Source organism: Schistocerca nitens, chromosome 7 (genome assembly GCF_023898315.1).
Source record: "Schistocerca nitens isolate TAMUIC-IGC-003100 chromosome 7, iqSchNite1.1, whole genome shotgun sequence".
Taxonomy (NCBI): Eukaryota; Metazoa; Arthropoda; class Insecta; order Orthoptera; family Acrididae; genus Schistocerca; species Schistocerca nitens.
The window spans coordinates 502,595,543-502,609,237 of record NC_064620.1 but is presented as its reverse complement, the minus strand read 5'-3'; positions in this window follow the sequence as shown (position 1 = coordinate 502,609,237).

Genomic DNA, 13,695 nt, shown 5'->3' with positions numbered 1-13,695 from the left:
CAGATTCGCACATTGTGTCTGCTCACTTCACCATTAAGAAAAAATGTTGCTTCATCACTGAAAACAAGTTTCGCACTGAACGCATCCTCTTCCATGAGCTGTTGCAACCACGCCGAAAATTCAAAGCGTTTGACTTTGTCATCGGGTGTCAGGGCTTGTAGCAATTGTAAACGGTAAGGCTTCTGCTTTAGCCTTTTCCGTAAGATTTTCCAAACCGTCGGCTGTGGTACGTTTAGCTCCCTGCTTGCTTTATTCGTCGACTTCCGCGGGCTACGCGTGAAACTTGCCCGCACGCGTTCAACCGTTTCTTCGCTCACTGCAAGCCGACCCGTTGATTTCCCCTTACAGAGGCATCCAGAAGCTTTAAACTGCGCATACCATTGCCGAATGGAGTTAGCAGTTGGTGGATCTTTGTTGAACTTCGTCCTGAAGTGTCGTTGCAGTGTTATGACTGACTGATGTGAGTGCATTTCAAGCACGACATACACTTTCTCGGCTCCTGTCGCCATTTTGTCTCACTGCGCTCTCAAGCGCTCTGGCGGCAGAAACCTAAGTGCGGCTTTAGCCGAACAAAACTTTATGAGTTTCTCTACGTATCTGTAGTGTGTCGTGACCATATGTCAATGAATCGAGCTTCAGTGAATTTATGAAATCGCTTCAATCATTTGTAATAGCCCTGTATATAAAAACCAATCTTTGGGATTCTGAATTAAGTTTTGGATTTTATCATATAGTAATCCATTTGAGGCGCTGAGAACCATATAGCATATCATAGTCGATTGTGAGACTGTACGATGTATTCATGCTTCTGACATCTGTTGATCTTATAGTTGGTCAGGTTTGTCTGTACTGTGGGCCAATATTGTACGTATATCTGAACATCCACGAAAAGCTTCCTAACTGGTTTCTCAGAAATTCACTTAAGTATGTGGGGCTCTCAGCCCCTCATTGGTATTCTAGTCAAGTGACATTGTGGGTAAATGGTTCAAATGGCTCTGAGCACTTTGGGACTTAACACCTGAGGTCATCAGTCCCCTAGAACTTAGAACTAATTAAACCTAACTAACCTAAGGACATCACACACATCCATGCCGAGGCAGGATTCGAACCTGCGACCGTAGCAGCAGCGCGGTTCCAGACTGAAGCGCCTAGAACCGCTCGGCCAAAACGGCCGGCTCCTTGTCGGTAGATAGAACTACTTGAATTTAATAATTTCCACAAACGGCAGTTTATGTTTGGTGTTGGTTGTTTACTGAGCAGGAATCGGCCTTCTTGTGCAGTATCAACATGGACTCTGTTCAGCCTGTAACCAGCGCTAACAGAAAAGAAAATTACAAGGAAAAGTCAACCGCAAAAGAAGTAGAGACTCTAAGACCAGATCCGTTTCTGAGAAAGTGATGAAATCAAACAAGCGTGATTACAAGACAATGAAGTGCATAATAAGCGTAAGTTGTTGGGTGCAACGTAAGAATGTCTGATTTCCAGCCCGGAATGTAATTCGTTGACTAACACTTTGATTAGTGACTAAGTACATTTGCCCGAAAAAATAAGAAAGCACGAGAAATCCCACTTACACAAAAATGCGAAACAGAGAGTAGCGAAAGCTGAAACGTTATTTCGTTCTTGCCATAAACTGTACTTAATTATATTCAAATCAACAAAATTCCACAAAAGCAATTCTTCCATTTTCCAGACAAGTTTTGCATATTATTGTTCCTATTATTTCTTTCCTTTCCCAGACGTTATGTCTGGTTAAAAAAGGAAACTGACGCGGACCTTGATCAAGCGTGACATACTTTTAACTGTTCAGTATATGTTACATCGCATTTAGGAACTTTCGGGTGATTGGACATGTATCAATAATTACAGATTTCTGTAGTTGTATATATACGTTTGGATGTAGCTGTATTGCTTTGATGTACTGCTGGATATTGTGTGGTATGACTCCTGTAGTTGGTAGTATAATTGGTATAATGTCAACTTTATCCTGATGCCACATGTCCTTGACTACCTCAGCCAGTTGAATGTATTTTTCAACTTTTTCTCCTGTTTTCTTCTGTATATTTGTTGTATTGGGTATGGATATTTCGATTAGTTGTGTTAATTTCTTCTTTTTATTGGTGAGTATGATGTCAGGTTTGTTATGTGGTGTTGTTTTATCTGTTATAATGGTTCTGTTCCAGTGTAATTTGTATTCATCATTCTCCAGTACATTTTGTGGTGCATACTTTTATGTGGGAACGTGTTGTTTTATTAGTTTATGTTGTATGGCAAGTTGTTGTTGTATTATTTTTGCTACATTGTCATGTCTTCTGGTGTATTCTGTATTTGCTAGTATTGTACATCCGCTTGTGTGCAAAGTCTGCATTTATGTGTTATGCTATTGGGATCTTTAATAATATGCTGCTGTAATATCTGGTGTTTATTGTTTGATCCTGTATTGCAATCATAAATCCTTCCGTCTCACTGGATATATTGCTTTTTCTTAGCCATGTGTTGGATGTGTCTTGATCGATATGTGGCTCTATTAGGTGATTTGGGTGCTTGCCATGTAATGTTTTCTTTTTCCAGTTTACTTTCTTCGTAACTGTTGATGTTAAGTGATCAAAAGGGTTGTAGAAGTGGTTATGAGATTGCAGTGGTTTAGCAGATGTATTTATATGAGTGATTGCTTTGCGTATTTTGCTAGTTTCTGCTCGTTCTATAAAGAATTTTCTTAAATTGTCTGCCTGTCCATAATGCAGGTTTTTTTATGTCGATAAATCCCCTTCCTCCTTCCTTTCTGCTTAATGTGAATCTTTCTGTTGCTGAATGTATGTGATGTATTCTATAGTTGTGGCATTGTGAAGGTGTTAGTGTATTGAGTGCTTCTAGGTCTGTGTTACTCCATTTCACTACTCCAAATGAGTAGGTCAATATTGGTATAGCATAAGTATTTATAGCTTTTATCTTATTATTATTATTTCTTTCTTTTCTCAGACGTTATGTCTGGTCAAAAATGGAAAGTGACATGGACCTTGATCAAGCGTGACTTCCTTATAACTGTACGGTATATGTTATATTGCATTTAGGAACTTTCGGGTAATTGAACATGTATCAATAATTACGGATTTCTGTAGTTGTATATATAAGTTTGGATGTAGCTGTATTGCATTGATGTACTGGTGGATATTGTGTGGCATGACTGCTGTAGTTGATAGTATAATTGGTATAATGTCAACTTTATCCTGATGCCACATGTCCTTGGCTTCCTCAGCCAGTTGAATGTATTTTTCAATTTTTTCTCCTGTTTTCTTTTGTACATTTGTTGTATTGGCTATGGATATTTCGATTAGTTGTGTTAATTTCTTCTTTTTATTGGTGAGTACGATGTCAGGTTTGTTATGTGGTGTTGTTTTATCTGTTATAATGGTTCTGTTCCAGTATAATTTGTATTCATCATTCTCCAGTACATTTTGTGGTGTATACTTGTATGTGGGAACGTGTTGTTTTATAAGTTTATGTTGTAAGGCAAGCTGTTGATGTATTATTTTTGCTACATTGTCATGTCTTCTGGGGTATTCTGAATTTGCTAGTATTGTACATTCGCTTGTGATGTGATCTACTGTTTCTATTTGTTGTTTGCAAAGTCTGCATTTATCTGTTGTGGTATTGGGATCTTTAATAATATGCTTGCTGTAATATCTGGCGTTTATTGTTTGATCCTGTATTGCAATCATGAATCCTTCTGTCTCACTGTATACATTGCCTTTTCTTAGCCATGTGGTGAATGCGTCTTGATCGATGTGTGGCTGTGTTAGATGATACGAGTGCTTGCCAAGTAGTGTTTTCTTTTTCCAATTTACTTTCTTCGTATCTGTTGGTGTTATGTGATCTAAAGGGTTGTAGTGGTGGTTATGAAATTGTAGTGGTGTAGCCGATGTATTTATATGAGTGATTGCTTTGTGTATTTTGCTAGTTTCTTCACATTCTATAAAGAAGTTTCTTAAATTGTCCACCTGTCCAAAATGTAGGTTTTTTATATCGATAAAGCCCCTTCCTCCTTCCTTTCTGCTTAATGTGAATCTTTCTGTTGCTGAATGTATGTGATGTATTCTATATTTGTGGCATTGTGAAGGTGTAAGTATATTGAGTGCTTCTAGGTCTGTGTTACTTTATTTCATTACTCCAAATGAGTAGGTCAATACTGGTATAGCATAAGTATTTATAGCTATTGTCTTGTTTCTTGCTGTCAATTCTGTTTTCAGTATTTTTGTTAGTCTTTGTCTATATTTTTCTTTTAGTTCTTCTTTAATATTTGTATTATCTATTCCTATTTTTGTCTGTATCCTAGATATTTATAGGCATCTGTTTTTTCCATTACTTCTATGCAGTCGCTGTGGTTATCCAATATGTAATCTTCTTGTTTAGTGTGTTTTCCCTTGACTAAGCTATTTTTCTTACTTTTGTCTTTTCCAAAAGCCATATTTATATCATTGCTGAATACTTCTGTTATCTTTAGTAATTGGTTGAGTTGTTGATTTGTTGCTGCCAGTAGTTTTAGATCATCCATGTATAGCAAATGTGTGATTTTGTGTCGGTATGTTCCAGTGATATTGTATCCATAATTTGTATTATTGAGCATGTTGGATAGTGGGATCAAAGCAAGGCAGAACCAGAAAGGACTTAATGAATCTCCTTGGTATATTCCACACTTAATCTGTATTGGCTGTTATGTGATATTATTTGAATTTGTTTGGATATTAAGTGTGGTTTTCCAATTTTTCATTACTATGTTTAGGAAGTGTATCAATTTAGGATCTACTTTGTATATTTCCAATATTTGTAGTAACCATGAGTGGGGTACACTATCAAAAGCTTTTTGGTAATCAATGTATGTGTGGTGTAGCTACCTTTGTTTAGTTTTAGCTTGATATGTCACCTCTGCATCTATTATCAGTTGCTCTTTACATCCTCATGCTCCTTTGCAACAGCCTTTTTGTTCTTCATTTATAATTTTGTTCTGTGTTGTATGTGTCATTAATTTCTGAGTAATGACTGAAGTTAATATTTTGTATATTGTTGGTAGGCATGTTATGGGGCGATATTTAGCTGGGTTTGGTGTGTCTGCTTGATCTTTAGGTTTCAGATAAGTTATTCCATGTGTAAGTGTATCAGGGAATGTGTATGGGTGTGCAATGTAAGTGTTAAATAATTTAGTTAGATGTGAATGTGTTGAGGTGAACTTCTTTAGCCAGAAATTTGCTATTTTATCTTTTCCAGGGGCTTTCCAATTGTGAGTAGAATTAATAGCTTGGGTGACTTCATGTTGCAAAATTATCACTTCAGGCATTTGTGGTATCATCTTGTATGTGTCTGTTTCTGCTTGTATCCACCGTGCATGCCTGTTATGTTGTACCGGGTTTGACCATATGTTGCTCCAGAAGTGTTCCATGTCTGTTATTTTTGGTGGATTGTCTATTTTAATGTGTGTGTTATCTATGGTCTGATAAAATTTCTTTTGGTTTGTGTTGAATGTTTGGTTTTGTTTCCTTCTATTTTCACTTTTTTTGTATTTTCTAAGTCGTTTGGCCAATGCTTGTAATTTCTGTTTCTTTTCATCTAATTGCTCTATCGCTTCTTGTTGTGAGATTTTACCTAACCTTTTTCGTTTTTTTTTTTGACATTTCATTTCTTATAAATTGTGTTAGCTGACCGATGTCTTTTCTCAGTTTTTCTATTCTGATCTGTAGCTTGTGTTTCCATGCTGGTTTTGTGGGTTTCTTCTGTGTGTTGGTTGGTTCTGATCTCTGCCTAGTGTGTATATTTAGTGTAGTGAGTGCTCCTATATAAACCAGTAGTTGTAACTCTTCCATAGTTGTGTTTTCATTTATTTTGTTGTGTATGATTGTGTTGATAGTTTTTATTGTTGTTTCGACTTGTGGGTTATTTGGCGCTCTATGCAAGAATGGTCTAATGTCTGTATTTGTGTCTTTGTATTCTATATATGTCAGCTGAAATTTTTCTTCTATATCTAACATGTGTGTCACTTCGTGTTCTATTTGTGCTTGTTCTGGTGGCTGTCTTAAGATTTTGTTTTCCTCTGATTGTTTAATTGATGCGTGTTGTTCTTTGTTTGTTCGCTCTGGGATGTTTGAGCCCATTACTGCATTTTCTTCTTCTTCTGATTGCATATTATTTTGTTCCAGTATTTGTTGTACTTGTTGTTTGATGTTTTCTAATTCTGACTGGGGTATCCAGTTATTTTTGATTATTACACGGATCTGATCAGCTAGTCGTTGTTCTGTTAAAAAATTTAATTCTGGGTATCTGGTAATAAATGTTGTGTATGCTTGTGATCTGTATCCAGTTGTGTTGGTTCCTAGGTTTGTTGTTTGGTAATAACAGAACATGAGGTGTCGGTTAAAATCATCTGACCATCTCATCCTCTGTCTTTGTTTTCCTTCTAGGGTGGTTGCAGGAAGCATATCCTGCAAAACACCTCTTATTTGAATTTAAATCATTTTGAAGGTGGCTAGCAGTGTCGTTACCATTGTGGGCGGGCATAGGGTTCAAGCGTCGTCCCCGACCATGACGGCGCTTGTCCGAGGCTTCTTTAGCTCTGTCCTGAACCAACTAATCACACTAAAAGGGGGGTTAGCCCTATTAGTGGTTTGTTCTTTTCGTCGCCTTTTACGACTAGCAGAACATACCGGAGGACTATTCTTTTCCCGGGCCTCCACGGGGTTTATTATTATTATTATTATTATTATTATTAACAGCGGCTGAAGTTGTATAAATATGTTGACAAGCATAACTGTTATACAGCAAATTCTATTGATTTCGTACTCTCATATTTATCTGAATTTAAAAAATGGTGAACACCCAGAATGTATAACTGCGAGCCGCCACTCAATACCAAACCGACCTTCGCTCGCCTTACTACCCGACAACCAGAAGTGCTGGTCTGTGGCGCCATTTTATTTCTCAGCGGAACCCTTTTGGTTGTCATCCACAGCAGCCTTAGACCATAGCAGTACGCCGACAATAGTTTACTCCCCGTTTTGTTTCCATTCAAGACACTCCTCAAACTGGAACACTATAAATGCACTTATTGCACAATTTTTGTCACACTTTTCATGCTCGAATTACCAATTTCGTAACTGGCTTGGTTAGGCACCCAGCATATGATTTGTAAAGGACAATATGACCGGGTAAACGCTGCTTCCATATGTAAAACACACTCATATTCATGCAATTTATGACACAACGGGCAATCACATTGACTATTAGTTACTAGGGCAAACTGAGCATATACCGAATTTATGAGAAAACGGGTGTTCAAACAAATTACGGGCTTGCAGCCGGTCGTCGTTCAATACTTCGCACGATATTTCAACTGGGCACCTGCCAGTCATCTTCAGTTGAGCCGTCGCAGACTGGCGAAAACGTCCTCTGTTCCGCAATATATAGCGTACTGTAACTATTCTAAGCATGAGTCGAAAACTTGGTAGTTGAACCACACTGCCCGCCGGCAGCGCCCTCGCTGGTGGAATAGCGGAACTCAGTCGCCCTCTGCGTTGCTGTTTGCCACGGCCGTCGACGCACTCTGTCGTCTTCGATTTGAGCAAATCATGGAGATGATGGGATTCCATGCACTGTCCAGCTGGTAGCCGCTGTCACGGTTTAACAGAATTTCCGCCAGTCGTATTTCTACGGATTCTTTAATAATGGAGTCCCAGAAAGACGTTGCTGTGGACAAAATCAGTGTTTTCTCATACTCCATTGGATGTCCAGTAGAAATGCAATGGTCAGCAATAGCGGACTTGCTTGGCTGCAAAAGACAGGTGTAACGTTGATGTTCAGTGCAGCGTTCTTTCACGGTGCGTGTGGTTTGACCTATGTAAGCCATACCACATTGGCACGGTATCTTGTAAATTCCGGCCTTTCGTGGTAACAGATTGTCCTTAACTGATCCCACAAGGTCCGCAATCTTCGATGGTGGGCGGAAAACCACTTTTACCTGAAATTTTCGGAGGATTCTTGCTATTTTAAACGAAGTGTTGCCAACGAAAGGAAGAAAAGCTAAAGATTGTTCCGGCATGTTCTCCTCTTTATTCACTTACTGCTTCTTAGTTTTAACTGTTAGTGCCCTGTTAATCTGCCGGGTGGAATACCCATTTTCGCTGAATACTGTCTTTAGATGGGCGAGTTCTTGAGGTAAGCTATCTAGATCTGAGACAGTATGAGCTCTATGAACAAGTGTTTTAAGCAAACTCATGGTTTGTGATGGGTGATGGCAACTCGATGCTTGCAGGTACAAATCAGTATGAGTGGGTTTCCGGTAAACTGAATGCCCTAGAGAACCATCATTCTTCCTTCGAACCAGGACATCCAAGAAAGGCAAACAACCATCTTTCTCTATTTCCATGGTGAACAGGAAGTTGCTGTGGATGGAGTTGAGGTGATGTAGAAACTCCATTAATTTATCTTCTCCATGAGGCCACACTGTGAAAGTGTCATCCACATACCGCCAAAAAACTGTTGGCTTCAGAGCAGCTGATTCAAGCGCTCTCTCTTCAAAATCCTCCATAAAGAGGTTGGCCACCAAAGGAGACAGGGGGCTACCCATGGCGACACCGTCAGTCTGTTCAAAATATTCTTGATTAAACATAAAATAAGTTGAGGAAAGTGCGTGCCTGAACAAAGCAGTGATATCAACAGGAAACATGTTACCAATCAGTGTCAAAGAATCTGCAAGAGGAACTTTTGTAAAAAGTGAGACCACATCAAAACTTACTAGAAGGTCTACACTGCTAAGACGAAGAGCCCCCAACCTATTGATAAAACCAGCTGAGTTTCGTATGTGATGCGAGCACTTGCCTACGAAAGGTCTCAGTAAGGAAGCGAGATGTTTAGCTAAATCATATGTAGGAGCTCCAATGTTGCTCACTATTGGACGCAGAGGTAGACCCTCTTTATGAATCTTTGGAAGACCATACAGCCTTGGAGGTACACAACCATGTGGTGTTAACCTCTTGGTGGTCTCTTGCGGTAAGGAGGAGGAATTTAATAGCGCTGAAGTTTTTCGTTGCACACGTCCTGTAGGATCGTAATTAATCCTCCTATAGGTAGAGTCACTTAGCAGACCATACATCTTATCTTTATACACACCACGAGGTAACAAAACAGTTGCATTACCTTTGTCAATTTTCAATACCACTATGTTAGGGTCCTCTCTCAGATTTCGTAATGCAGCCCTTTCTGCAGAGGTTAAATTACTGCGTTGAGTCCTGTAGACACATTACAGGCAACGTCGCCGCTTTCTCTTTGTCAGTAGCCTACAATCGAATCGTAACGATTACAGATTCGTGACTGAAAACTAAGGTAATGTACATTCACCCATGAATAATATATTGTATTGTTATTTACCGCAAAACAATAGTTCTGTCAGAGATGCTCACAAAAAGTTAGATGGAAGCAACAACAAAATCAACGCTGTCTTCAGACGCTCTGTTCCTCATGACATAGAACGCTTAACTGACAATGTGGCTCCAAAAAACGCGTGCTGTCCCCCGTGGTGTTGAACTAGCAAAGATAGTGCAGTCCCAGGCTCTTTGAGTGCAAAGAAGCCAAGAACGTCAGTGTGACAGAAACTATTGGTGCCTATGGTGGAGTTGCTCAGTTTGTTGGCACAAGACGGTGGTTATCTCAAAGTTACAGAGCAGTACCACACCAGACTAGGTATAGGTAGTTGATGTCGTTGGTGAGTGTGAGTGCAAATATTTCCAAGATCTTCCAGTTACTTCAGATTCCATTTCCTGATTTTAATCGGTAAGCCAATAACCAAAGATTCCCTCAAGACAATACCTTCTTCACTGGCCTGTACTATCGTCAGGTACCGGTGCTGTAAGGAATACGCCATCAGAATTTGCAACTGTTTTTGATTTCTAGCAGATTGTCAATTACTCTCTCTTAGTAGATCTACTCCATTCAATATCACTTTCTAGTTGAATGTGGCCATACGGTAACTTTGTAATGTTTATCCGATAACTTAATTTACCTTTGACGTATTGGCATACAAACTCTTATCATAATACAGGTAGCAGTCAGTTTTCTTTACAAACGAAGCAGTAGAATTACAACATGAGGTTTCACACTAGTCATCACAGCAAACATTACAGCTGCAATGCTGCCATGTGAGTACTATCGAAACTAGGGCCTGGATCGTTCTTGCTATTGTCTGGAATGCGGGCGTATTCCGACAGAGTTTTCAACCAAAATTACGAACTTCATGAGTGTCCCTCGGGCTATTGTGGGTATCCAGCGGGCGACGCAAATGCCGCAACTTCTGTTGTTGCAGCGTCGCATTCTGTTGGCGCGCGCATGTTGCAAGTTCCAGGAATTCGGAAAACGGCTCCCACCCCGTGCCAAACAACAGCATAATGCAATCTCAGTTCGCTCAAATTTTGTAAAAAACCATGAGCAATGGTGGTAGAAAATTCTCGGTGTATGGAGTCAGTCTTGTTCTGTTAACGTCCTTGTCAAAGACGGCGGAAGTGCGGAGTGAGTTTCACGGAATCCTTTGCCTCTGGTGTGGGAAAATGTCCCGAAAACCGGAACAATCCGCAATGGTCGCCGGAATGAAGACGCTGAAGGCAATAGAACACACTGAACTACAGACACTTAAGGGGAATCCATAGGGCATGTGGCCTGTAATAGAGACAGTGTCATGAGATCTCCCTCGTGAGAAAAGATCCTGCATTAATCCATCCACTCGGATCTCCGGGAGTTGACTGCCACGGTGAAGGTAGCCATGAGAAAACGCTTGGATAACCAACGAAAAGGTAATACGCTACAAGTCGGTGAGCGGAATGTTACACTACTGGCCTGCTACACCAAGCAGAAATGCAGATGATAAACGGGTATTCGTTGGACAAATATAATATACTAGAACTGACATGTGATTACATTTTCACGCAATTTGGGTGCATAGATCCTGAGAAATCAGTACCCAGACCAACCACCTGTGGCCGTAACAACGACCTTGATACGCCTGGGCATTGAGTCAAACAGAGCTTGGATGGCGTGTACAGGTACAGCTGCCCATGCAGCTTCAACACGATACCACAGTTCATCAAGAGTAGTGACTGGCGTATTGTGACGAGCCAGTTACTCGGTTCACCATTGACCAGACGTTTTCAATTGGTGAGAGATTTGGAGAATGTGTGGCCAGGGCAGCAGTCGAACATTTTCTGTATCCAGAAAGGCCCGTGCAGGACCTGCAACATATGGTCGTGCATTATCCTGCTGAAATGTAGGGTTTCGCAGGGATCGAATGAAGGGTAGAGCCACGGGTCGTAACACATCTGAAATCTAACGTCCACTGTTCAAAGAGCCGTCAATGCGATCAAGAGGTGACCGAGACGTGTAACCAATGGCACCCCATACCATCACGCCGGGTGATACGCCAGTATGACGATGACAAATACACGCTTCCAATGTGCGTTCACCGCGATGTCGCAAAACACGGATGCGACCACCATGATGCTGTAAACAGAACCTGGATTCATCCGAAAAAACGACGTTTTGCCATTCGTGCACCCAGGTTCGTCGATGAGTACACCATCGCAGGTGCTCCTGTTTGTGATGCAGCGTCAAGGGTAACCGCAGCCGTGGTCTCCGAGCTGATAGTCCATGCTGCTGCAAACGTCGTCGAACTGTTCGTGAAGATGGTTGTTGTCTTGGAAACGTCCCTATCTGTTGACTCAGGGATCGAGACATGGCTGCTCGATCAGTTACAGCCATGCGGATAAGATGCCTGTCATCTCGACTGCAAGTGATACGAGGCCGTTGGGATCCAGCACGGCGTTCCGTATTACCCTCCAGAACCCACCGATTCCATATTTTGCTAACAGTTATTGGATCTCGACCAACGCGAGCAGCTATCTCGCGATACGATAAACCGCAGTCGCGATAGGCTACAATCCGACCTTAATCGAAGTCGGAAACGTGATGGTAAGTATTTCTGCTCCTTACACGAGGAATCACAACGTTCCACCAGGCAACGCCGGTCACCTGCTGTTTGTGTATGAGAAATCGCTTGGAAACGTTCCTCATGTCAGCACGTTGTAGGTGTCGCCACCGGCGCCAACCTTGGGTTCTTCTTCTTCTTCCGTGTCCGGATGCACCAATTATATCTTCCCTTCCCAGAAATTAGCAACGTAGATTGCTTTGTCATTGACTTTCAAAATATCATCTTTAGTGCGTGTCATAGACATATCTGGGCAGATCAGTAGGTGGTCCAAGTTCTGTATTGCTCCGCATTCACACCTGTCGCCATCACTGTAACCCCATTTAAATAGGTTTGATTTGCACCCAGTTACTCCAGTGCGCAGCCGGTTTAATGACCTCCAAGTTGTAAAGGGTAGTTGAAATCCTGCAGATCCCTCCTCAAGTAGTTCCATTGTGGAGTGTGGCACCATTTCTTCCCAAAGAGATAGCCGCCTTGCGGCGGGCTTGGTGGCGAGCTCTTCAGTAGTTTCAATGAAACTCCTGCGGGATTTCAGCCGGACACGTTGTTTTCGGTGCATATGCATCGGGTGTCGAGGATCATTCTTTTGTTTTGATCTTTCGATCTCGGCGGCTACTTGTCTGCGGATAGTGGGTGGTGCTATGCCTATGATGGGGTAAATGATGTCTGTGGGAGTTGGTTTGAGGCATCCTGTGGCAATACGTACAGTTTCGTTTACGGCGACGTCAACTTGCTTAGTGTGAGCAGAGTTCCTCCAAACTGGCGCCGCATATTCCGCTGCTGAGATACTCAGCACCAGACCCGTGGTGCGCAAAACATGTGGTTGAGCTCCCCATGATGAACCTGTTAGCTTCCGCAGTATGTTGTTCCTGGCACAGACCTTTTTTTTTTAGTGTTGTGACAGTGCTGCTTAAAAGTAAGTGCTCTGTCCAATGTTACTCCCAGGTATTTTGGGCTGTTTGTATGTTTCAGCTCTTCCCCTTGCCACATGACTCGGAGTTTCCGTTTGGCTTGTTTGTTCCTAAGATGGAAGGCGGATACTTGAGATTTACTAGGGTTTGGTTTGAGATTGTTGCCGTCGTAGTAGGTAGCAAGTTCTGTTAAGGCTCCTGTGAGATTCTCCTCCACTTGTTCAAAGGTTTTATCCTGTGTGGCCACTGCTGCATCATCAGCATATATGAACATTCGTGTCTGGCGGCTGATGGGAAGATCATTGGTATATATGTTAAATAATATTGGAGCCAAGACACTACCCTGTGCAAGTCCATTTTTCTGTGTCCTCCAGCGGCTGTTTTTAGATTGTAAGGTTACATAGTAGCGTCTGTTTTGTAGCAGACATTGCACGAACATAGAAAGGGTGTAGTCCTTAGTGACATTATACACTTTCTGCGTAAGCAGCACTGAGATCCAGGAATGCGACCCCAGTTACTTCTCCTCTCTGATAGCCGTCTTCGATGTACTGTGTGAGATTAAGAATTTGGCCACAGCATGATTTTCCTGGTCGGAATCCAGCTTGTTCGTTAATGAGGGCTTTGTCCACATAATCAGCTATGCGTTTGAGGACCATTCGCTCCAGCACTTTAAATAAATGACAAAGCAGTGATACAGGCCGGAAATTTTTAGCTTCAGCTGGGTCTTTCCCTGGTTTTAGTAACGCAATAACCCGAGCTTTCCTCCGCAGT